This window comes from Phalacrocorax carbo, chromosome 3 (assembly GCF_963921805.1).
Source record: "Phalacrocorax carbo chromosome 3, bPhaCar2.1, whole genome shotgun sequence".
Lineage (NCBI taxonomy): Eukaryota > Metazoa > Chordata > Aves > Suliformes > Phalacrocoracidae > Phalacrocorax > Phalacrocorax carbo.
The window spans coordinates 126146580-126173251 of record NC_087515.1 but is presented as its reverse complement, the minus strand read 5'-3'; the positions used below and the strand labels follow the sequence as shown (position 1 = coordinate 126173251).

The following is a 26672-nucleotide window of genomic DNA, read 5'->3' as shown; positions in this document are numbered from 1 at the left end:
TGACACATAATTATTTATGCAGCAACCTGGCTCAGACATTGGTTCTACCTTGATCTGCCTAATTCAAACCGGTCACCCACATCCAAACAGCACCTCTTTGGCAGCAGTTTCCACAGTATGTGGACCCAGTATGTGCGTCCTCTGGGATCCCGGTAGGTCAAAGGAGTCCCGTGCCTCAGTTTCCCGTGTTTTGACTGTAAATGCTCTAAATCTGGGCCTATTTCTGCTTGGGTGCAAGCACAGAAAACTATGGATGCTGGAGTACGTCACAGGTTTCCCAGGGAGGGGTGGCAGCCGGTGGGGTTTAGTTTTTACTCATTAACAGTCCTTAAAACTTCCAGACACCTGGCAAAGGGCAGCTTTGCTTGCAGTCTGACAACGCGGCGCACAAATCCAGTGCCTCCGGGACACACAGCCCACGTCCCTGCTAAGAAATAAAATGGGTCACAGCCAGTTCTCTGAGGGCAAGCAGCATGGCACAGCTCACATCCATATGGCTAAACTCGCCTGTCCTCCAAAACAAGCTGGCATCATGCCGGTTGGAAAGCATCCATGCTAAACCCTCAAGCACGCCCAGATATCGTCTGGGAGAAGGATAGTTGGTCTGGGCCAAAACCATGCTTGGGACCACGGGAATGATTTAGTGGCACGGATGATCCCAGACTAGGATTCAGCCTTGTGCCCTTCCCCTGGTTGGTTTGTTAGTGCGGATACAGAGACGTGGCCCCGGTGAGCTTTCAGGCTGCACACACGGACCATGCCTGCAAGGACTCACCGCCCTGGGCAGGATGGCTACGTCCATGCACGCCAAACAGTGGAGGTACCTAAAATTTAGCATTACAGGTAACTGACCGACAGTGTCCAGGACCTGGTAGTGTCTAATTTGCTAGTACACACACACGCTCACCACCTGGGTAGATCCTCCATGTGCCCTGGCTGCTGTTTCCCAGAAAAAAATCAGAGGAACCAGAGGAATCGTGTGCTCTTGCATCCTACAAGAGGCTGAAGGCATAAGCGGCCATGTAATCCACACACGTGGGTAGAGGCTGTTCCTGCTCCAAGCTATCCTAATCCCAAAGTGATGAGAGACACAAATATGGCAAAACAGGGGGAATACACCAGAACTGAACCCATGGCAGAGCTGGAGTGTATTTGAAAGCCTGGCTCTGTTAGGCTGCTCCCACAGCAGGATGCTGGTGCAGGAGGAGACCCACTCTCTGCCTCTCCACTGCAAAATCCCAATTATCTCATAGGCACAAAAGACTAAAGAACAAGGAAAAGGAAGAGATCCAATGTGGCTTTCCATTTGAGCCAAGAAATGTTCCTCCTTCTCCTGTTGCCAAAACTAGTTAAAAATGTGCCCGAGTCTTAGCCTTCACCAAGCTATTTACCATTATCTACAGCACTGTATTTTGTGAATTGGGAGCAGTGAGCTCATAAGAATAGCTTTTTCCTTTAATAGTTTTGACAGTAGGAACCTAGAATTTTTCAAGGCCAGGTTGGATGGGGCTTTGAGCAACCTGGTCTAGTGGAAGGTGTCCCATGGCAGGGGGGTTGGAACTAGATGATCTTTAAGGCCCCTTCCAACCCAAACCATTCTATGATTCTACGATAAGCGTGCCCAGCCAAAACAGAAGCCTTGCCAGTCTCCAAAGCAAAACCCTGCCAAGGTCAAGCCTGCAAACCTCAGCCATTTCAAGAAGATCTGCGTTGCAAGACGTGGTACTGCAGTGAGACCCTCCCTGGCTCTAGCCATGCTCACTGAAGGCTCTTACGAGCGTAGCTCCATTAAAACAGGCTTCACTTTACTTCGACTTACACCACAATGACGTGCCTGCAGGAATAAGAGATTTGATCCCAGACAAATGCCTGGAAAAAAGTCAATTTATCTGCAGAAGGGCCCACTTTGCTCAGGGTCCTTTCAAAAATGATCATAATTAATGCCTGTAACAACAAGAGCTTCAGAGGTTTAGTGAGGGTTCAGTGCGCCCAAGGTGAACAATGACTACCGCCCAGAAATCAAAAATTTCACCCATTCATAGGCAAAAAGCGTGCATATTTTCCACAGAGAGAAGAACTACCCACTGGCATGATTTGCCCAGAAACATGGTAAATGCCTTGTTTTGTGACGTGTTTAAATGAAGATTGGATGTCCTTCTGAAACCTCCCTTCCTGGGCTTGGCTGGGGATAGCTGAAGTGGCTGCTTTTCACTTAAAACCTTCAGAACTAGCTGCCCACATATACATATATATATATATATATAAAATCTCATATTAGATAAATAGTTAAAATGCACAAACACATGTAGAAATGCACACATATGGTTTATGAAAAAATTCCCATGAGCATTTTCTAAACATCATTGGCTTTTCCTTCCTGCTGCTGTCCTTTCTACTTCATGCCTGTCCTTTCCCTCCTCCTCCTCCCCTTTTGGAAGACCATGGCAGGTACTGCCTCCTACGCTGCACCTGTAGAGCACTTTGCAGGTGGAGGTCCTGATCCTGGTCAGTGGCCAAGAGCATGACTGCGATACTCAGGTCGTTAAAGACATGGCCTGGACGGGTTGTGATGGACTAATGGAGGATGGTCGTAATCACTGCAGTTGGAAGAGACAATTCGCATGGATTGAGCTGCCTTAGAACTTCTGTATGGTCACAAATGGCTTGCCTGCAGAGAGCCAAGCTCTCTGAGGGCCATGGTGGAGGCTGGCTGGCTGGTGGCCACACCAGAGGAGCTGATGAAGATGGCCTGAATGGCAGAAGCTGGGAGGAACAGAAATACGAATCTGTGCTTTTTGGTGTTGATGAAAAGAAGAGAGTTCAAGAAGGATTACAAGGTGCTCAGGGTGTTCTGCATAAATTTAGCTGATGGAGACAGCATGAAAGAGTAGGGAGCCTGTGTCAGCAGGGATCCACCCCAAGGGAGGGATGGGAGCTGGTGGAGAACCCCCTTGGTGTGGTGTTCCCAACCACCTTGTCATGGGGAGAGCAGAAAGAGCCTGAAGATGGCATAGGAAAAGGATGAAATTGAGACCCAGGAAGAGGAAGAACCTTCAGCATGCAAGCCATTAAGGAAACAACCACTGCAGTCTCACCCAGTTTGCTCAGCTGAGTGCTGGAGGGCAGCCAAGGAAAGCTCAGAGCAGTGCTGGTGGGAGCTCAAAGGATGCAGGGGTACAGTCAGGAGGTAACGGCTATGGAGTGGGGAAGGTGCTGGTAGCTGAGGTGGGCAGAAAGGCTCAGGACATTATGGTCTAGCCAGTCCCACGTGCTCCCCTGAAGGGCCCAGGTGACCCACTGGGATAAGAAACTGTGACAAGGTGGGGAAGGAAAGTGACAGAGGTGGTTGTCACCAGGGTGGATGCTACCACTCTGACAAGAAGATTCACAGAATCACAGAATGGTAGATTCAAAGACTCAGAGGTTTGGTGCCCAGCCCCAGGGGGTGCAGACCTGGGCACAAACATTATGGCAAAAATTGCAGCTGGCCAGCTCTGAAGGAAAACATTTGCATGCAGCGGGACGGCGGCATCCATCGCCAATGCTCCCTTGATCATCAGTCAACCACAAGAACTGCAATACCCACACAACTCTCTCGCTCCAACCGACGGTCATCATCTCAATGGCTATGTGTACCATTGTACATAAACTAGGAGACGCACCATTCCGTGGTCCTGAGAGCTTGCTGCAGCTAAACTCTCTTGCCCAAGAGCAGGAGGGACCATCCAAATCACCTCTTGGGAATGGCCCATGGCTCTTCCGAACCCCCTGAGTGTGGCTAGGAACTGTGCTAGCTGGCCTGGATCAACCTTGCCGACTCAATGCTTTGAGTTCATTGCTTTCCTTCCCACTGGATAACGCTGTGCACGTGTGTACGCAGATGTACAGTGCAAGATGCCTTTTCTATGAGGCCAGGAGCAGAACAGCTCCTAGGAAACAAAGCATTATTCTGTGTGCTTCATCATGCAACGTCTTGTTCACATCCTCTGCGTCTCTGCAACGAGAGCTTCAGCTGTGTGAGTGTTACAGCTTTAGTTCTGCAGTTTTCTGCCCTGGCTCTGCAACACATCTGAAAGGCTTCAAATCAATCCTGAGGGGACATTTATCATTACAGCTTTCACGTTTGTATTTTTAACCTCCTTGAAGAGTTCCCAAGGATAGCCAGAGGAGGGATACTATTTTAAGTGCACGAAACAGATGAAAACCCCACAAAATTAGCACTTAGCATTTAGCAGACTGGCAAGTGTTTGATCTGATCCTCAGGTTGGAAAGGGTTGGTCTTCCTTGTACAGAAGCCAAATAGCATCTTCCTCCCAAACCAAATTTCAACCTCCAGTATCACCGCCTTGCAGGCTGTGGTTTCAGAAGATGTTTTTAAGAGCTGGATACACATGCCCACCCCACGTTAGGTGAACACACACACTACAAGAGCGCAATCGCACAATTGCATTAGCTTAATTATGAGCAGCGGTGCTAGAAAAGCTCGAGTGCCTGCTGGCAAAATGTTAGCAATCCAGACTTGCAATAGCATCCGCTCTAAGGAGCTCAGGGGCAGACAAACAGCCCATGGAGAAAGGTGACGGGTGCTTTTTGCACGCGATCTTCTTCCTGGCAGGGAAGTGCTATCAATCCTACGGCGCTGGAAATAGCAAAAGGAGGTGTGAAGTCTCCCCAAAGACACCTAGGAGGTCTGGCACTGAGCAGGGAATTGAACGCACTCCACCAGGAATTTCTAAACCAGAGGGCACTGCTTTGTGAGCAATGTAAACTGGTGGACATCTAAATGATGGGAAGAAACAGCCCCAGCCAAACTACCTTACAACCTACTGTAACACTTCTTGTGTTTTACCCCCATGTAGCTGGCAGCGGCTGGGCTGTGACAGAGGGAGGGTTATAAGCCAGGGGAGAGGAGGAGGTTGTTTCATATCACCTGACACAATAATTTCCTTTCCTGGTTCTCCTCCCCAAGCAGACCCACCACTCGCTGCCGACAGAGCAATTCCCTTTGCTCAAGAGTCTGTGTGCTACACTGTGGCTTTCGGGTCTGAACTCTTGGAAACAGAGACCATAACCCTCCATTTCCAGCGGCTTTGCTTAATTTCCGAATTGATTTTGGTGCAGTTCCTGAAACAGTTCACAGGAACTATTCATACCTGCCACCAAGCAGTCAAGACCACCAGCCCAGGACTCAGCTCCAGGTTAGGGTATCTAAACGGAGGTGCCTATCTGTAGGTGTCTAAATTCCCACCACAGCCATGGAAGTCCTACCCCATACAGTCAGCGAGTCCGGGGAAGCAGTTCCACTCTCCCTGAAGCAGATGTCTCCTCCAGGACAGCTAGACTGCTCTCTCCAAGCTCCTCTATGCTCGAGTCTCTCGCCTACAGGGATGCATCTGGCACCGCCTCCGATGCCCCAAGGTATTTCTCCTGGCCTTCAGCTGCTGTTTCAGAGAAGTGCTGAAGTCCCACAGGCTCTGTGTCACGTTTGCTGGTCCTGTACATCTTCCTATCGAAAAATAATTCTTCTATCAGGCTGCAATATTCCTTCAGAGCAGCAACCATCTTGTAAGGATGTGCAGGACCTTCAGCACCTGGGTAATTTCAGCTGGGGCCTTTGGGTACTATTGCAACACCACTTCTGGGAGGGAGAGCAGGCAGAAACATGACTGTGGATGCGCACATGCTGGGGAGTCAAGACGATGTGTGGGATATGCTTCCCTTTTGTTGTTCAGGTTTACTCTTCAGTCGTTGTCGCTCCAGCTGTGATTAATTCTGCAAATCTTTTGGGGATGCTAACATTTTTATTAGTGTGCTACTAATAAGGGAGGTTAATTAGTCCCTCCTTTCTCTCAGCAACTTGGAGGTGGTAGCTGTCCTGGTGCAGTTTTAGCCACCACAGGCTGCGATGAAAGAGCCATTGCTGGGAGGGCAGGGCCACGACTGGTGCCTGTGCACCAGATTTGGAGCAAGGGGATCACTGAGTTCAACCCTTGGGTTAACTGATGCCTGGTCTCTTTGCAAAGCCCCAGCAAAGGGAGACCCCGACCCCAGGCTCAGAGTACAGCAGTCTCCTGGCTGGTGGCTTCAAATCCATGGGGAAATACAGGTTGCTTCCAGCTGGCACCCCAAACCCCTTACACTATCCCCCCAGCTGATGAATTTGGGATGATATGGGCATCCCATCTCACCCTGTCCTGTCCTCTGGACCCTGCCTCCGAACTCTGCCCCAATCCAGCCTGGACTCACCCTTGATGTACTTGGGAGATCACAAATACATGCCAAGTTCCAGCAAGCTCTCCAAGATATGATGGGATCAGGCTGGTCGCTACTAGAAACACTCCCGATCCCTGCTCTTTCTTCCACACTACATTTTCCACCTTGTTGTCAGGCCACACCTGAGTTTTCTTTCCTTCTGCCATTTCTAAGACAAGGCCAGCGAGGCTTACCGCTGCTCCGCTCTCTACATCCACGTCCTGGCAGCCCCAAGGCCAGGTCTGGAGGCCAGCCTAAGGTCTGTGGGGCTAACAGAAATAATTTCATTAATGTGAATTCACAGTAGGTCAGGTCTTTGTGTGCGGATCCCCTCTCTGTAGCTTGTAATACAAATGCTTTTTGCAGCACAGCATGGTGGCGGTGCCAATATCTGCGAGAAGATGCTAAAGAGAAAAAAAAGCGGCAGCAGCCTCTGTGGGAAGCGCCCAGTTTCAGCAGCCCTCCTGGGATGGGGCATGTGCTGATGCCTCCACAGTGGAGCAGGGCTGGGGCCTCCTGCTCTTTGTTTTGGGGGAGTTTGAACTTGTGCAAATCCTTTGCATTTCCACTTCTCTCTGCTGGTGAAGGAGGAGTGTTCACCCTTAGCTCCTGGAGCACACACACTTTCTCAGAAAAAATATATTTTCCAAGCAAAGGATCTTTAGGAAAATGAGACACTTGATGAAAAGCTATCCCCTTGCCTTCCCTCCCAATTATTTTTTTAAGTACTATAGACATGAAATAAAACATTTTTATTAAAATGTCAGCACGCAAACAAAAAATCTGAAGAGATATTCCAGACCAAAGCCAAAATCAACTCTGAAAAATTACTAAAGCAGAAAAGTTAACCCCCAGACTGTAATTTCTTTCCCAGGGAGACAGCAAAGCCTCTAGAGCTCTCTGTACAGAGGGACTACGGCAAAGCCTGGCGTTATCTGATTTTATTGTTTTCACTTCAGAGTAATAACAGCCCTTCTCTAAGACTGGGGACTCGATTTGTCCTTATAATATGACCTTTTTGTAGCCTACCAGTAGTGGGAAAAGGACAAACTCTGGCAGAAAATGGACAAGATCTCTGGCTTTCTGCCTGTGGAAAGTCAGGTTTTATCCATCCTCAGCTGTGAGCTGCTCTGGAGATGAGAGCGTGGTTATCTCCACTTATCGGCTGTGATCTGCCCTTTCCAGAGCTCCTGCTGGAAACCCAGGCCGAGTCCCCATCCTGTTCTTGCTTTTCTTGCAAGAGTTGAGCAATCTCTCCTCACTCTCCAGGAGCAGAAAGAGCCCTTGTCCTTGCCAGACCACCACAACAGCCATCTGTTTTTCCTGCAGATGCCCACAGCCCTCCTGCTCTTCTTGTGAGTGGGCCATTCCCATGCCTGGTGGGGAGGATCCGTAAGGTTGAACCCAGCATCATTCCCTCTCTTCTAATCACACCCACCCTGTTCAGAAACACAGTGTTTTCTTCTCCAAAAGCAGAAGGAATCATGATACGCTGGAATATGCAAGGGTTACTGCTCAGGTTAATCTACCCAAAAAGTCCTTCATCTCCTGCAGAGCCAACCAGAACAGCAGTCTCCAGCAACGGCCTTTCTTGCTTACTTCCCTCATGGGATTTAGTCTCTCTTCCAGTCAACTGCTCCTCTGTCTCCCCTAAGAAAAGCCCTGGGACCTACTCACTGTCTGTTTCAAAAGGTGAAGAAGCAAAAGAAAATGGCCACGTACTGAGAACAGAAGGATAAATTGCTTCGTTGGGTAACTCGGAGCAGGCGAATGCAGCTTGGTCTGCCACAAAACCCACCCTTCCACACAGTGCTCAGGCGAGGAATTAGTGTGGGGCTCCGCTGGTGGGACTGGCTCGTCCCTTAACATCACTAGTAAGAAAAAACTTACATTTTTTAACAGATCTGATAAGATACCTTTCCAATGAAGCTACAAGGAGAGGGAATGAGTCAGATAAAGAAAACTTATTTCGGTGTGCAGGAAGCATGAAAACCTTCCCAAACAAACCAGCTGGGACTGAAATGTCAGGCAAATCCTAACTCAAGGAGTGCATCAGTAGGTACATCAGTCAGCCACGCCTTTCCTCCAGCATGCACATGAGTGAACGAATACCTCAATTATGGCTATGTGTTTCATTGCACATTGACCTTAAGAATCCAATGCTTTATAGGAAGGAGTTTAATTCAATTAGCACACCCATGGGGTTTTCAGCCAGGGTACTAACTGACCTGCTGATGTAGGACATTGAAAGGTAGCACAGGGCACTGGAGTTCAAGTGTAGCATCTTCCCCCGCTTTCCATTTGCAGTCCAAAAAGAAAAGGACACCGATGATTCCAGCAGAGGTAGTATTTGTTGCAAAAACATCCCAATGTTTGTTTTTGTGGTTTCAAAGGCAAGAAATATTGGCTGCTATTCTTCAGGCTTTCAAAGTATATTCAAGCACAGATGCATACCGTTCATTAGAGAAAGACAAATCCATAGAGTCCCCAATGGAAGGATCCTGCATTGGGATCGAAAGACAACAAGAGGCCAGATGGCCTCTTTGCTTGACAACCCAGTGGAGGAGCTGCTTTGCACTTTTAGCAGAATTGCTCTCACATGGGTCAAACACAGGTGGTTGTTTTTGCTTTGAGGGAGGAGGGGTTTGTGCTGGAGAAACATGAAGTGTTGGGCACAGGATCACTCACGACCTTGACTACGCCAGCTGTCCATTCTTTGTTCTGTTTCTGGAGCTAAAACTCAATGCCTTGACTCTCTCCTACAAGAGCAGCTTAACGCAAGCCGCTAAGGAGGACAGCCTGAGCACATCCACTCTCTGACAGGACCTGACCTTGCTCACGGAGTTTGGCCAGACTGGGCAAACTGTGGCCACCATCCCGACGCCCCGCTCTGCCACCGGCTATCCCAAGTTCTTCTTGACTGCACGGGTGCCCCTACACCCAACTAAAACAGGGTGCAGGCTTCACCTCTGGGAAACTGATGATTCACATTGCTAACGGTTAGCAGGGTTTGTGACATGGTTTTGGCTGATGGAAACTCACATTGCCTCACATTCCCAGGCAGTGACCATTCCCAGCAGACGGCATAGACAATTCGCAGCAGGTTGACTGCCCTCATCCAGCAGAGTCTTCCACCACCATCCCAGCCACCTTCATGGTCCCTGGGACAAGCAACACAGCCCTTCAGCTACACCCTATAGATATGTTACTCTGGCAGGCTACAACACAGCTCTCACTCCAGATACTGAACAGAAAAGACCACAAAGATGATGATTACAGCACATCAGAGCTATTACTATGTCATCAAGGAGACCTAGGTTCCAGCACTGTGTTGTGCAGATGTGGCCAAGTTTGTGCATTGAATTTGTGCACAACTTCTGGGAAGAGGGAGGGAGACCCCACAGTCGTGGGGAAATACGAACAAGGTCACTCAAGCTCCAGAGCATCTGCACAAGGGACACGATCTCTTTCCCCCCCAGCACGTCAGAGCATGACTTGAGGGGGATGCAGCATTAATCCTAATTTGGAACACCAAATTTCACTTCATTTCAAACAAAGTTTTTTAAGAACTCCCAAGTCTGCATGCAGGTGTGCATTTTTTTGTGGTGAGAATGGAAGGTCAAAACTTTTGAAACACCAGTGCCACCTCAATCTCCATGAAACACATGGCCACATCCCACTTCCCTCCCATGTGAGAGATGGGTAATGCTGTTCCCCTTCTCCTCGGCCAGAATTTGCCAGCACAGCCACATAAGGGGTGTCCTTTACAGTCTGCACATGCGAGTGGCCAGCAACGCCTGTTGCATGTTAACCTTCGCACAGCATCCCACTGGCTGTGCACCGAGATGGGTCTGTGCCCAGGGAGGTCTGCGCTTGCAAGGCTGCGAGCAAGAGGAGGCAGCAAGGAGGGGCGATGAGATCTCAGAAAGCACTGAGGAAATTCAGGGAGTGGTGGGAATTTCCGAGGCAGACGTGAGCCAAATACCTAGAGAAATGGGCAGATGGGGAAAAAAAAGCGAGGCTTCAAAAACTGGAGACTGGTTCCCAGCGCTTTTGCTCCGAGGATAGCAGGCATGCAGCAAGGGAGCGTGCCTGGCGGAGCAGGGGGAGGCAGGGACACCGACAGCTCTCATCCCTCTCCAGGGTATCGCGGAGCTGCAGAAAAAAAAGGAGAAAAACCATCCAGCAACCTCGCTGAAATTAGAAACTTAACAATGAACACGCTCCACATACAACTCGCCTGTCTCTGTAGCCATGGAGACGGCTACAAATCTGTGTCAGCCGCAATCCGCTCTCCAGTTCCTAAAATTTAAACGAAAAAGGAGGCAGTGAGGACTGGGAGGCGGGAGCGGGAAGGGGGAATTCCTCTGCACTGTTTGGCTCTGATGTGCATCATGTTTAAAGGCACAGGGGATTATCTGAGCCTGATGCTGGATAAAGCGGCGGCTGCCTGGTAGCTGATGTGTGCTGGCCACGTTTCCCTCCAGCAGAACATCTCGCCCGTCTCTGTAACGGCCGTGTTGAAGCGTCTCGGCGCTGGGGATGAACCCAATTCCACGACATTCCCCGGAGGCTACAAAGCATCATCCTGGAGGCAGCGGGCTGAGGCAGTGTCTTGGATGGGATGGAAGGACCAGGAGAGCCAGGAAAGGAGCATCCATGGGGTTGGTGCAGAGCTTTGGCGGGGAAGCACCTAGCAAGGAGTTGGTGGTCTCTGCACAGCAAAGAGGGCAGAGTCAGAGAGAAACGCCTGCTGCCAGGATGGCCGGAGAGAAATGAAGCAGGAAGGAGAAGGATGGGACCAGAGACATGTTTCTCCTGGGCTTAGAGGTCACAGCTGGGATTTAGGGCATAAACAACACACCCCAAGTTCAGCAGGAAAAATACAGATGTCTGTATTGCTGGACAAGACTTACAGCCTCTTGGACTTGTGAGCAGGTTCACAAATGAGTAGGAGTGGCGTATCGAACCTGTGACTGTACAGAAGGATCATGGGACGTTGTGCTTTCAGCTAATTAAGACCAAACCAGGGGACATAAGGAATAAAGAATAGCCATTCCTCAGACCTTCATAGAGAAATTCTCCTCCATCTTGGCGAAATACAACCAACCAAGCAACAACCAAACACTGCCCCCCCCCAACACTCAATCCCCACCCCAGACAATTACTAGGATTTGGGTCATTTTTAACTCTTCTGCATTTCCTTTTATTTGGGCTACTTTTGGTTGGTTTGGCTCATTTTTGCTACTATGCACCTCAATCTAATTTATGCTGCTACATGGAGTTGAAGGCAACATATCGAATGAAAGTAAAGGGCTGCAGGAAACTCAGCAGAACAAGGAGAGATTAGAGGACTCTGAAACTCTTACAGCAGTGAAATAATATTGAAGACTACACCACCAATGTTAATTTATACAATCCTGTCCTCGAACCACCCCGTGGTGAGTAGCAACGATGTACTGAGCTACAAAGCAAAGAAGAGCTCAGTGCTGTTCTCAGCCCTACGTCTCTGACGACTCCTTGGGGCATGCTGTAGGGTTTCCCATCAAGGTCACTGGGGAAAGATGGAGATGTCCATTCAGAGACGTAAAAGAAACATGGACTATTCCTACCAGCTCCATTTGTTTCAAGGGCTAACCCACTGAATTATCCATAGGTGACCAGTGCAGAAGCAGGAAGCAAGCTGAGGCCATGATGATGGAGAAAGCAAGATCAGTTCCCGTCAATTTTTCTAAGTCTGGAGGGTGCTTTCGGCCACAGATTCAGCAAAACCCACTGAAAGCAACTTAATTTCAAAGCAACTTAATTTCCCCCTGCATTCATTCCCTGCTCCACCATGTTTCCACTGATATTACAGGGAGATTTGGGATGGATAAGCTTGAGAAGCAAGCAGTTACCCAGCAGAGGAAGACACTCGGAAGCTATCTCTTGGGCACAGATGCAAAAACAAAACACACCCCACGGTGACTGCAGTAACAGAATGACCTACAACTCCTAATTCATTAATCACTTCTATGGAATAAGCCTTATTCCAAGAGGGATGAAATTACCTAGCTCACTGCAATGCTCTGTCAAATAGGTTACCACTTGATTAAGGTCTAAAATGCGCATGGAGGATTTATTGAAATGGTCTCATTTGCTGCAACGCAATTAATTAGAGGTACATTCCCAGCCAGGTATATTTTTAATGCTATCTGATCAGTCTTCAAAAAAGAGCAAGAGAAAGGAAGAAAAAAGGACAACTTTAACTCACTGTAAATCAGGAGATTAAATGCATCAGTGTAACTCCTCTTTCTAGAGCACAGAGGTTCTGCCTTTCTTTTCTAAGAAAAACCCTTCAGAAAGCAGTTTTTCTGAATCTTGGATTTCCCCCATCAGTGAAGCGTAGCTGAAAGCAGCGCTTGGAGTGGAAGGAAGAAAGTAAACACGAACACTCGAAGTAGCCTGTTGAACACAGATACGTGAACACCCCACTCTGACTAATTAGCAAGGCTCTACTTGTTATGTGCACTGCAGTAACTTTCCAATTAATTCGTTCATATTTGCAAAGCCATTGAAAGAGGCGAAGCATTAAATATAGATGCTAAATAAAAGGGAATAAATAGCAACCAACACTTAGCTCTCAAGGTTTTCAGGCCCCGTCAGCAGGGACATTCACTCACTGCCCAGAGCAGACGCCTTAACTAAGACCTGTAAGTGCATTATTAATTTTTCAGTAGCATCTACCAGACCTAATAAAGACTCAGCTATGCTATGCATGAGGACTCTGCCCAGAAGAGCTTTAAAATCTCCAGCCTCGTGGCTAGTTAGGGTCACTGCTGATCTGCATCCCAGCCACAGGATGGTCTGGGCACGGACCAGTATCCCCTTTGCGGCCTTGAGTCTTGCCGCTTCTCATTTTCATGTTCCCAAACTGGCGGCGCCTGCCAGGACATGGGCACGGGATGAATCAGACAGCATCACCCATCCTGCCTCTCCCAGTCTGAACTCTTCACTAAATGGTTTTATTTTTGACTCTTTTTGCTGACAATGAGTAAAGACAGTTGCAACACCAGGAACAAAACAGAGCCAGGGACCTTTCTACTGCCTCCACTGTATGTCTGCTATTAAACTACCCTGGCATCCAGAAAGGGTAGTGACATCCAAACTGCCTGTTGGGAATGGTCCCTGGTCCCATCGGGCATCAAAACAGGCAGTTTGGATGCACCTAGGATTTCTTTGGGATGGCAGTGCTAGTACAGGCATGGTAAGGAAATGCTATATTCATTGGATGGTAGATCTCAACACATCCTGGATGGTATCTAAAGATCCCAGCTGAAGCCAGGCACCGGTGACCAGCAGGACCCTGCAGAGCTACTCTCCTCTAGCTCTTTGCAAACAGTTGTTTCTACATCACCAAGTCCTTGTTCTGATCCCGCTGGCACTGATTAAAGAGACAAAATAATCCTGTCATCATGGTGAAAAGCCTGAACACAGATTTCCAAGACCATCCCAATGGCTCTCAGCAGGCAACAAAGGCCACCTCTACTGCAAGGACATTGGTGGCGACGTCCTCTTTCAGACCAACTTGGGGGTGCACCTCGGAGTTGGGTACCTCTTGCAAGGAGCGTGCTGCCAGCCGGCTTTTTTAAAACTAAAAGGGAATTTCAGCTTGAGCACAGGGATCTGCACTGGTTGCATCTATAGCAAGAAGGCAGCAGTCGATAGTTTAAGACAGCTTAAATTCAGACAGAAAAGTCACCTCCTTCCCTTGTGAACGGCAATCTTCCACAGCAGCCCACAGTTATGGGCTGACCTCCAGAGAAGGTATCAGCTTCCTGAAATCCATTCCCAGAGTGCCTCTCATGAATAACAACAAATTGCTCCATCCATCCCTCGCTCCCATCGCCCACTGCTTTTTCATCACACGTGATGATCAGGGGGGCAGCATTCAAAAAATATCCTCTTTGCATGTCACCCCACGACCTCCAGGTGTTGAGGAGACAGGCTTATAATCTGTGCAGTCAGCTGGCGTGTTCCTTTGGTTTAGGATTACATCAATTATCCCTATTTTTAGGCTTGAGGCTCAAGTCCCGTAGTCCACAACAGAGGCAAACAACTCCCAAAGAAAAGGTATTAACATATCTTTATATTCCAGTCTTTGTTAAGCTCCATGAGGGAGCCATCAAGAACCAGGAGCCTACCGATTCCCAAAGCCTGGAGTATTTCCAGGATTCAGTTCTGCTCCAACCAAGCTGTTTCTCCCCCCCCTTCTTTTTCTTTCCTCGTTCTCCGTTATCCGCGGGAGTTCATTTGCCTCAGAGTACCTCCTTGTACTTCCTCGAGGTTGTGCCATTATTATCCTCCCTGCAGAAATGCTTGTATAGGAGGTTTAAAATGCGTGATGCATTTCTTTATTTGTGGCTGCACCCCCATTGCTATTAGCAGCCAGAAAACACAACATCTTATACGAATTCTCTCTCTGATGAAGCCTGTAAGCTAATCGCTTCCTTGCCAAACTGCCCCCGAGACTTGCCCGAAGACTCCTTGTGCAATCTTATTTCTCACGTCATTATAATTCATCCACAGGTGTCGTGAACTCTTGCCAGTGCCTCACGATAGACACCACTGTGGTGCACAAACAGGGACACCATTAAGCACAGTTCCGAATGACGCTCTGGACTCTTCACATCCTCCTTTTTGATACAGTGCTACCAAGACACAGGATTTGGGAGCGTGGCAAAGGCTGTTATGCAATTAACTTCCAAAACTCAGGTGTCAACGCCACGAGTAGCTTTCTCGTGCCTTCAGCTTCCCTCCATGACATCATTTTGCCTTTCAAGGGCAAAAAGCAAACAAAAGAGGCTTCTGAACCTTTCCACCACCTGGTTGCCCTTGCTTTGTTTCCCAAGCCTGTGTGACAGGACAGCTCACAGCAGAAACAGAACAGCAGCCTCTACAAAGTCAGCACTTTGAGTGCTTTTGGACATCTACTCTCAAGTGTTGCGTAGGCTGGGGGATGTGAGAGCCCAGAGGCATTGTTATCCCCAGTTTGAGACAAGCTGTGAAGTAGGACAGGAGAGCAGGAAGGCTGGTGGTTGGAAGTGGCCTGGGACACCTGCCTCAAAATGGGATGAGTAACTCTCTGCAAGTCATATTCTCTCTGCTAAATACATGCAAGTCATGTTCTCTATGCTAGATATAAATAGGTGTGTTCACTAGAAGAAGCGTAACCCAACGCAGTTTTCTTCTAGGATTGCACTAGACTGAATTCAGGATTGCGGGTTTTAAGTAAAACAAGGTTACAGGTTCTCTAAGCTGCAGTGCAGTGGCTGCCCAATATCCATCTCTTGTGCTTTGTGACTCCACATCCTCCAAGCATTGAAATGGAGAATGGCTGCAGGGAGTGGGCGGCCAGGGTCAGGGTCAACGAAAGCGAATGCTTCATAAATACTGGCAATAACTTAAAACAGGGAAGCGACGCTGTGATGGAGCACAAGTTTTGGGGATCGCATCCATTTGCAATACATCTTTTTATTGAATAAAGGGCCAACACATCCTTGCAATGGGAAACAGTTAATTTAAGTGAGGAAGCAAGCTTGATACGACAGCAATGAGTACTGCATAAGTAAGGAAGCAAGAGGACAGGTGGGGACAGGCCCTGGGGAAGCAGCTTTGCTGATGCCAGGGAATTGCCATGTGCAAGGAGCCATCAAAATACATCACACGAGTCCCTCTCCATGCTTGGGCCATCACATCCTTCATGCAAACTTTGGCTTGGGTCTTCACAGCTACTCAGGAGCCTACTTTAAAGAGAGCTGGCTACCCGAATGTGTCACCCTTCACGCTCAGATGTCCAAATCTGCAAGTTCAGAGCAGTCTTCTCCCACGTCTCCAGGCAGGACCTTCTTCTAGGAGATACTGTAACCAACGGACCTCATAAAGAGGCTCATATGGTAGAGCATTACACCATGAAGACCCCTCCTGTAAGCACGGGTGGTGGTTGCTACTACAGCTCTTGGGTAGGATTCATGTACACCAAATGGGATGTTTCCAGTGAAGACATCCATCACTGAAAATGTCCTTGGAGATCTGCCCAAAACCAGGACACCAGAGAGGCAGCGCCGGGGGTGGGTGAAGCCACACATGAGGCTGCAGAGCCACACAGCATCTTCTGTATTACATGGCTGGGAACACAGATAATCCACAAAGTCACACTTAAGAGAGCCAACTGCGAGCCCTTTCCCTCCTACCTCCAAAATCTGTGGACAAAGTTATTTAACACTGAGATAAAAACCAACACCCAGACTGCCCTGCTGTGCCAGACAGAGCACAAATGTCTAACAGGCAGCAGATCTTGTCACCAAAAACTTAGCAGGAGGTTACTGGGTAGCTGAATGGTAGATCCGTATGTCCCAGGACCCAGGGAAGTATTTCACCCTTTATGCAATGCTGATTCTCCCAGAAACGTGGAAGAAGATATTGCTCCCCACAAACTAACCTGGCAGGAACCTCTAACACAGGAGAGCGTAATGCCCAGCCTGGCTTTTTGCACTTAGATGTGAATAATCACTTGCTGTACCCGAGCTTCATGAGTGACATTGTTAAATGGAAAATTAATATTAAAAGAAAATGCAAAACAGCCCTTTTAGCGGAAATAATTCCTGGTGCAGAAGGAAAGCGGAGGCCGTGCCGTTGCTCAGCTGTCTCTACATTCACGGCTCCTTTTGAATTCAGCGTTGGTAGAAAAACAGACTCCCACTCGGGGCTTGCTTCCTTCACATCTCGCCCTCGCTGCGGGGCTCAGCGGTGGTTCCCAAGGCCCTGGCGATTCTGCCCCGCACGCCGGTACTGGGTTCCACGTGGTTCTCATGGGATGCTCCTGGCTTTGCACCGAAAAACCACGTTTCAGCAGTGGCACGTTGCTCTGCCACCTAAATCCATCATGGGAAATGCTGCGTGGACAGAGCTTCACCAAAGCAAGCAGATATAATTCCCAGGAAAAGTCGCAGCCAAACCGCAGGTGTCCATGTCCAAGTCCCCTCTCCAGGCTCCTACTGCAGCTAACACAGATATCTTCACACAGCCAGCGGAGGCTGCAGAGGTTTCCTTCCCTGGAGCAGACTCCTACGTGTAGGCGTAGGAGGAGATGAACACAATCCCATCCTCGCTGACTGAGCACCTCTTTTCTATCCTTACTCGACCCCTAAATTCACACAGAGCTCAATCTACGGGAGGTTTCCCCAGCCGATCCACTCCTCGCCTGTCAGTCCGCTCTCTGCCACGGAGATGCCTTATTCGGGACCATGGCACTACCCGGGTTTGCAGCAGGACAAACACATAGCGTGCTGGCTGCGAGGGCAGCCAGGGCTCTGTCACGCATGAAGGCATTTCTTCACTGAAAACAAACATTTCGGTGTATGAAAAAGATGGGAACAAACACCTGAGCGGAGCAGTTCTTTCTGCAGCAAAAGCAATGGGCTCAGCAAAGGTGGGAGCGAGCTGGTGCTGAATTCCCACAGGGTTTCACTGAGTGATGGATCTCAAATTGCATTAGTGATATTCTCCCCGGAGGCCTGAGAATCAGAAAATCCCAGGACTGAAGGAACCACAGTGACTGAAATCCACCTGGCAGCTCTTTGACAGCTACGCTTGCTCTGGCATCGGCTCTGGCTGTCGCACGCTCCTGGAAGAGCTGCTGGAGCCTGGGCTCCACCTGTGCCTGCTTGTGTCGATGCTCCAAACTGCTTTGCGATGAAGCACGTGCCTTCTTGGGCAGTACTGATGAAAATCTTCATGCCGCTCTGTCACTCCAGAAGACAAAAATGTGCACACATCAGGCTGCTGGCAAAATCCGAAGTCGCCTTGTCTGCTCATCGCCTCCCATTCAACTGCAAGCTCTTACAGGGGCACAGTCTGTTATCTCTTGCAAGCTCAGCTGGAGATTGCTAAATCCTAACATAACCCAACATCTAACGAAGGAATCAGAGATGTTTCCAAGCTATGAGCAGGACTTCAGAACTGCTACTGCTCTCCTCCGAGAAGCTGAGCATCCCGACTCACTGCTGCCAGGTGGAGGAGCCTGGCTGCCACGGCTTGTCCTGCTCTTTGGCAGACGAGAAGTGGTCGAGGTTTACCACGGGCAGCGTGGTTGGGTTTGATGTACCATCTGGACAGCTGTCAGGCTGCTTCACTTGGCAGCGAGAGCCCACATTGGATTTTGCACCAGCTCCAAGGCCCACATGCTCTCATGTCTTAATCTGCTTGACTAGAGCCGTGGGACTGTGAAGCGAAGCAGCTGCTCAAGATGACACCAGGAAATTTTCCCCTCCACCATCCTGGACAGTACTTGCTGTTAGTTCTCCTAGATTCCAGAAGGCTTTGAGAGTTTCACCCCAGGAATATCTATTTATTTGTTTATTTGAAAAGGCAGTGCATGGAAAGGCAAGCGGTGGGGTACAGTTATCTAGGCCAGGCTCTAGAAGTCTCCAAGATGCGGCACGCATCACAAGAGGTGCTTCAGTTGGGCCAGGCAGCTCCCCAGGCTGCTCTACACCCTTTGCAGCTCTCAGGCACAGCCAGTGGGCTCTGAGCACGATATATTTGGGATCTCTGAACACTGGGAGGACCCCAGCTATCACCATAGCTAAGGAAGTAAGATGAAGCTGCTTTGTCAAGCTGGATCACAGCATTGATGGCTTCCCGTGGTCCAGATAACTTCACGGCATCATCAGAAGGGATCACAGGCCTGGAGGCTATTGCAAAGCCCAGAGGGATTTTGCAAAGAGGAGCCTGCCTGTTTTGAGGGGAGAGAAATCTTCCTGCCCACACAAAAAGAAAAAGTGCTGCAGAACACTTTGAAAGCTGTTAAACTTCCCTCCTGGGAATTTCTCCCCAGGTTTGAGTCTTTCCTTTTGAAAATAAAAAGCACATTTTTGTGGCCATGGAATCACACGACAGGACTGTTCTCACATCAAAAGGCTTCAAAACTCACTTGAAAAAGAAGGTTCATTTAATAATCACTTTTTCAGTTTGCAAAGCAACTCATTTATAGTGAAGAAAGGATGAACGCTTTACACAGAGCAGAAGACATCCAGAGGAAGCTTCATGCAGCAGAGGATGGGGGGACATCTACCCCTGACTTTTAACATGAGCTGGGCTGTCCCACCACTCCCTTTCACAACACCACAACCAATTTTTTACAGGCAAAACCTCCAGCCCCACACATAACAAACACCATCACAGCGTACCATGTGTGCACCCAACATGAGAGCAACTGCTCCCACCACCGCTCCTCACCCTCACCCTCACCCTCACCCTCACCCTCACCCTCAACGCTGCTCACAGGCGCTACGGTCCTCCCCCCGAACAACCAGCTTAAATCCTTCTCCTCAAACTCTTTGTTGCTCCTCCTGCCACAAAAACTGCTTGTCTCTTGAACCAATTACTCCACGCCATTGAGGATTAGGTGAGAGTAGACTTGTCTGGCTGAAAAAGATGCACTGCCTCTTTGAAGTGCAAGTTTTTGCTGTAAACTTACCTTGAGCTCCTGGTGCTGTTAACTCAAGTGCTTCTTCGCACAAATAATCTCTATAGTCAAAAGTGAAGGTGTTTTTAAACTGATTTGACTGGTAGGGCTGAGGCTTGCAGAGGACATGGGGGAAACCAGCCCATCACCGCTACAAGCTCCACTCTGGGGTGTGGAAAAGGGAAATGTCAACCCTACAGGGCCATTTCACAACCCGGCAGGTATCTGCACCGTGCCCCGGCTGACAGCAGTGTTCACGCCCCGGGATCTTGCAGTTGGAATAGATGATCATTGTAGGTCCCTTCCAACTGGAACTATTCTATTCTAACACACAAATCCAGTTTCAGGTTACCTTGAACTGGATCAAAATTTCCACAGCTCCCTCAGTCAAAGCACTGACCCAGCATGAACACACCCTGATGGCTTGAATTTATAAAAAAAACACCACAGCTTCATGCCAGGTCCACCATCCTCCCATGGACACACTATGCCGACAGAACTACTACATGCTTGGCTCTGACCAGACTAGGACATTTTTACAGTGACCGCCATCTCTTGAGCTTGGCCAAGTGGAGGATGGCACCTCAAGCACAGATGACCCCCAACAGCTCTGCAGAAAAGCCACGAGATATCAAGCTGACCAAGTGAGGTCAGCTCTAGCCCCTCCAGGAAGATGCTCCCAGCTCAGTTTCCAAGGAGCCAAGTGCCACCACCGCCAAGGGGCAGACGGCACGGTGCGTTTTTGGCAGATTCATACCGTATTGCAACAAGATATTTGGATGAGACCCAATCTCAGGAGGTGCTCAGGAGGTCTCCAAAAGCCAGGCGCTGAACTGAACCTCCGGAGCTCTTGCAGCTCCCAAGAATCGGTGTGCTCCAGTCTCTGCTGCTGCAATTCCTCATGCAGCGTGTTTGCAGAGCCACCTCTCCACTGATTAAAGCCAAGGATTTGAGGCGTTGCCTCTGGCAGAGGGACAGGGCACAGCACTCGGACAGTAACTCCTTAAGCCACCACATCCGGATGCACCAGCCCTTGCCCGCGAGCATCAAAGAAACCAGCATGTGGATGGGTGAGTTGCTTCTTATGAACATTTCCCAAACAGCCAGATTTTGTTCAGTACTGGAAGCTACCACTTATTGCATCCTAGATTTTCATTCTCCTGAGCCACACATGTGGCTCAGAACTGTACATAAAGAAAATATATGTGTTTTAGCAGAATCAATGGGGAAACAGCCTCAGTCTCAGCACCACGATCTCACAGCATCCCTGTCCTGCTCTGTGTGTCCTCATTTCATGCAGCAGATCCAGCCTGAATCACAATGTCTCCATATGCTTCTACAAATGCTGTGTTTCTCATATAGGGTCTGGTATATGCCCGAGTCTTGCTGTAGAAATCATGCTAGGCGGCTCTAAATGGCACAGGAGCTTACGAAGGGAACGATTGCACCTTAAAAGCATGCGACTAACCACAAGAGTCATTCAGTTCAGAGAAGAGGCTGGTATTTAGGCTGCAGATGGAGAAAAATTATGTCAAGAGCATGGTTCAAACCACTGCTGTTTAAACAACCTCCTCCAGGCAGCTTTGGTAAACATGCTATAAAGGAGCCCTTCTGCTGCCCACAGAGAGACTCAGAAGTCAGGAGACGATAGAGGTCTGTCATCTGCACTCCTCTGCTTGTGCTTCTCGACCACCCTGCTCCTCTCCTAAAGGGGAGCTGCTCAGGGAGATGCTCAGAGGTAACAAAGCCTGGCTGGTACTCTTGATCCAGAAATATGCTGATATAAACCCCAGATAGGATTCCCTGCCAGCTCAGTGATGCCATGAATCAAGGCTCAGGACTTACACAAAGCATGCAATAACCTTTAAGTGATGCTCAGCCCTCCCCTACTATCAGTCTCTGTATTTCTTTTCCCAGTCCTCAGCAGAAGGAGCAACATCCTTGACCAGAAGCTCTGCAAGCAGACCTGGATGCACGCCCTGGCCCCCATAACGTACAGCCTTGGTCTCGTTAGCTCCAGCACATCGTTAGCATTTTAATTAGCCAAACTTGCGTGCCTGAAATACCTTTCTTTGATTACACTTGTTTCCCCCGTGCCGGGCATGGCAGCCTGGTTTAACAGGTACAGCGCTGAATTTATGAGCGGCCAACACCAGCCTTAGCACTACGTAGCCTTTTTCATTAGTCTCACTTGCCGGAGCTGTCTGAAGATATTGCCTGTTGATCCGAAATTTCCCGTGGCCTGCAGCGATGCCGGAGAAGGGAGGCAAGGGAAATCTTCAGGCTCCGAGTTGTAAACACAGGCAGGCTAAAACGCACAGCCGGCGAGCTTGCCGCATGCCTGCCCCATCCTGGAGGTCTCTACCTTTGCTGCAAGCCATCCCTCACCAGCAACAGCTGGCAGGGATATGGGAGACTCCTGAGCATGTGACTTGCAGCGGCAACTCTTACCCGCCTTGCTCTTTGCAAGTCAGAGCCCAAATTAAACTGGATCGAACTGCCTGATGCTATTAAACAACCTCCCTGGCTCGCGCGCGCCCCACATGTGCAGCATACGGTTGGGTCCTCAGGGCAGGGAAACCTTAATAGCGCTGAGCTGCTGCCTGCAGGGATTAAAGAGAGTTTAAGGGGAGGTGTTAACAGCTCACACAGGGGAAAACATGGTTTAAAGGCCAGCAGCTTGGTCAACTCATTATTTTATGTTTGTAAAACCGCTCCCGGAAGGGCTGGTGCTGCGGACACATCCTTCGTTACCTGCCGGTGCCTAACGAGGCTTCGGCAACCCTCTGGAGAGCATCGGTTACTGCTCGGGCTCATTTTGGGGAATACGGTAGGGCAGATATCGGGCAGCACGGCGCTGTTTCTGTCCTGTAAAACTGCACTTGAACAAGCAAATGCCAAAGGCTTTTAGTGCTTGCACCCTAAAAATCACAGCAGAAGCCTCAGCTTAAAAAGGGCTTTTACACAGGCAAAATTTTCAACTTTTTTTCCCCAGGCAGGTGACCAAGGGCTGTTCAAGGCATTAAATGTGGTAGAGGAAAGACTGAGCACCCCCTCACCAGCAAACAGCTTCAAACTCATGAGCCTAAACCCATGCTAAGGGATGGAAATAACAGCATCCCTATTTCTGAAAGCACTACAGCCTCACTCTCCTCTGTAATGGAAGCAAACACCATGGCCAGTGTCTATTTTGGAGTGTATTATTCAGTTTTAATATTTTCCAAGTCTAGTTTTCTTTCTTCTCAATTGCAACGCCACCTTTGGAATTACTGATTTTATTTTACCATGGAATATTAAGAGCAGGCAGCCAGGCCTTTGGGTTTTTTTTTTCCCCAACCCAGTATTTGGAAGGAATAGATTAAATCATTAAATACACACAAGCACAGGAAACACTGGGAACTCTTAGCCATTATCCTATGAAGAGAATGCCAATGCAAACACTGTAATAAAATATTCTTCACTGAAATCAACACTAATTTTCCGAGGCAATCAAATCCATCCCCGTGATCCCTCCTCCTAGGGAAAACAGCCAGCACAGCTAAATTCAGATCTATGTGGCTCCATGCTTAAATTTGGCTCAGACACGCTGCAAATCAATGACTCCAGAAAGGTTTCCTGAGGAAAAACTCCCAACGGGCAACGTTTGCTACAGCACATGGCACCTCTCCCAACACAGCAGCAAAGAGTACGATGCTGCATCGATCTGGGTCTCCAGGAAGGCTGAAGCTTCAAGCTACAAACTCGTTGAGGCCACCTTGACCACTATTCGGGCATGGCTGGGTGTTGGCCATGGGCCAGTCTCCAAAGAGAGCTCAGCCATGGGGAGTACCTCCAAATGCTGATGCTCCACCAGCAGTCCAGAAACAGTATCAAGTCTTTCACAGTGCCTCCTCCTTCTTAGACATCCCAGAGAGGGGGAGAAGGATGTGCTATTAGAAAAGGACTAGAGAGGGTCTGATCAATAACCCAGCCAGCATCACAGGAGCAGGAGGAGAGGACACATGTCACAGAATTGTCGAATGGTTTGAGTCGGGAGGGACCTTTAGAGGCCATCCAGCCCAACCCCCTGCCATGAGCAGGGGCATCTTCAACCAGAGCAGGTTGCTCAGAGCCCCGTCCAGCCTGGCCTTGAGTGTTCCCAGGGATGGGGCATCGACCACCTCTCGGGGCAACCTGGGCCAGAACTCTCCTTCCCCAGCTATCTGCAATTTGTCAATCACCCACGCTAAGGGCTGTGCTCATTTTTAACATGACACCCACCCCTGCTCCCAGAAGGTTGTTGGTACCTCTCTTTGATGGCCCCGAAACCTTCTATGGTAAGACAATGAATAAACGTTCCAGCCTGGTATTTTATGGTGGGTGCGTACCCTCCATGGTTTCTTTAAGGATCTTGTAGCATGCTGCAGATGGTGGATTTTAACACTTCAATGCTCCTCCCTACTTATGAAGCGTTACTCAGACAAACCCACAAGAAACAAACAAATCCAAGACTTTTCTCTCTCAGACATGACCGGATGAAATTTTAATCAAGTAGGCTGCGAAACCATGCTTCAGATCACAGCGATCTTACCAGACTGGAGAGGACCAGTAGCCTCAAAGGCAGGTAGGTCCGCAATCCAATCTGCCAACGTAGGTGGTGTAGGACAGACCTTACCAGGATCCATCCTCTGGTCACAGTGCTACCGGGCACAGACACATCCTACCGTTTCTCTCCAAAAGAAAGTGGTTGCTAGTAAAAGGCCATTTGGGAATGATCCCTGGAGCAGGCTAACTCTTGAACCAGACCCAGGGACCACTGGGGTCCGTACTAGCTAGCCGAGGCATCACAGCTTATATTCAGCTTTATGGGGGGGGAAAAAAAACCCAAACCCCAAGTGCTGCGTTCTCTGTGTCCTCTAAGGTGTCCTTGGCTTCACACAGGAATACATCCTCCAGCATGGGTTAGGGCGAATGTAGAACTCCCATCCACGTAAGACTAATTTCTACTCAATGTCATCCAGGAAAAAGCCACACCAATGTTTTTGATATTCTCTAGAAGATGCCAGAAATTCTACTTTTCTTTTTGCGTTATAACACAGGAGTCAGGGCTCAGCGTGCTTCATTACAACAAAACCCAGTTTATTCCAAGTTCAGCAAACATGAAAAGACTTGCAGAAGTTAACGATTATGAGAAGCAACTACACGTTCACCTGCAAGACGCAGAGATGCACCAAGCAAGTAACAACCTTTGCAAGGGGACTTGCTCCCTCGCTCTTCCAAGCCACCTCTAAAGCACTTTTGGTCGGTGGCAGAGCAGCTTTGGGATACTGCAGGTTTTATCCAAAACGTTCAGCTGCATGGGACACCCAGGGAAGAGGCCACTTTCTGCTCCAGCTCCGAGTGGCAGGACAGTGCCATCACTTTGCTCATGCTAAAGGGGTCTTGCACCAAGTCCACAGAACCCAGCGGCGTTTTGCTCTACCTTTGGGTCAAGTTGGGTGAAATCCTGCTTCTGCTGAGGTCACTGAGATCTTCATTTTTGGATGGAGAGACACAACAACCCCTGGCACGCCCTGTGTGCGGCTCTAACCTACTGAGGAGTGCTGTGCCCCACAGGTTAGCACCTATAGTATGTGCTGGAGAACAAGGCAGCATGGCCTCATGCCCAACAGCTCCAAACCCACGGTGCATGAGCCCCACCAGCCCAGCGCCGGAGCCCCTGTACTGCACTGACAACATACCCGGCCTTGTTACAGCTTGACACCCCAAACTCCCGCAGAGCGGTGACGGGTGACGGTCTCTCGGCCGCGCAGCAAAAGCTGCGTCACCAGGCTCGGAAACAGCCAAACGCCTCCCATAAATCCTTCCTTGTGACGGAGGCTGAATCATTCCTCCTCTCCGTATCCATGGCACAGGATCAATTAACCTTTGCTATGGCTCCTCCTGTGAATCACTTAAGAGGGGTAATATTTAACCTGCTTCATAGGAAGCGGTTTTAAAAATGCCCTGCTCTGCATAAGATGAGAGAGTTTGCCACAGAAAAGGGGGAAAAAATTCAAGCATGTTCAGCATCTTATGGATTAATCCTAGGCCTAGAGCCAGGATAATTACTGCCAGAAGGAATAAGAGTAACATAAATATAGGTTAACGCACAAAGGATCCCGTTTGCAAGGTTTTAGACATGACCAGCTAAAAAGCGGATTTGTAAATTTAATTATAGAAAGATTATAAAGGCAGGTAATACCCAAAGGGTCGTAAAAATAATTTTACTATAGTGATGAGAACAAAACAAAAAAAATAAACCAAACATTTTAAATTAAGTAGGGCACCAATAGATCTCTTGAAGACCTTCCGCAGGATTCAGACCAGACTGCTCGCCGGGGAGGTGCACGTGGCATCCTGCTAAGGCAGCATCCGCCGTGTTCTTCCAGAAATGCCCTTTCCAAGGCAGCAGAGATAAGTCACTCTGACAGCACTGCAATCTTCCAGCGCTGATTTACTTAAAAACATCTTAGTTTTTTTATAGAAGGTGCTCCTGGTGGCAGGAGCATGCAATGGCCTGGTCAAAGCCATGTTAAGATGGAAGAGGATGCTTCCAAACCCACCTTTTCTGCACAGGTGATGTGAAATCCCTGAATATGGTGGGTCCCCGTCAGGATTAATGGCATTTCTCCGCTCTGGGGGAGAAGGACGGCTCATTCAACGTCATCGGGACGGATTCAGGTTCTACCCCACAACAAATGGCAAATAGCACGGGCTGCCCGAGCAACTCAGCTCAGAAAAACAAGGCTATTCTCTGCCGCCCGGGCTGCAGGAGTGCATCCCTCGCACCGCTAAAAACTGAAACGTACACATATTTCCAAGTGCCCCCACACACTGATTTACTGTCATATAGTTAATCCTGTAGGTGATCTGAGAAAAAAAATCCATCTCG

At 48.9% G+C, this 26672-nt stretch overlaps 1 protein-coding gene across 1 annotated transcript in view; it reads right to left on the bottom strand.

The window, feature by feature from the left end:
* Positions 1-26672, bottom strand: part of XKR6 (XK related 6) — a 192970-nt gene that overhangs the window by 110273 nt on the left and 56025 nt on the right. The window lies entirely within an intron of this gene.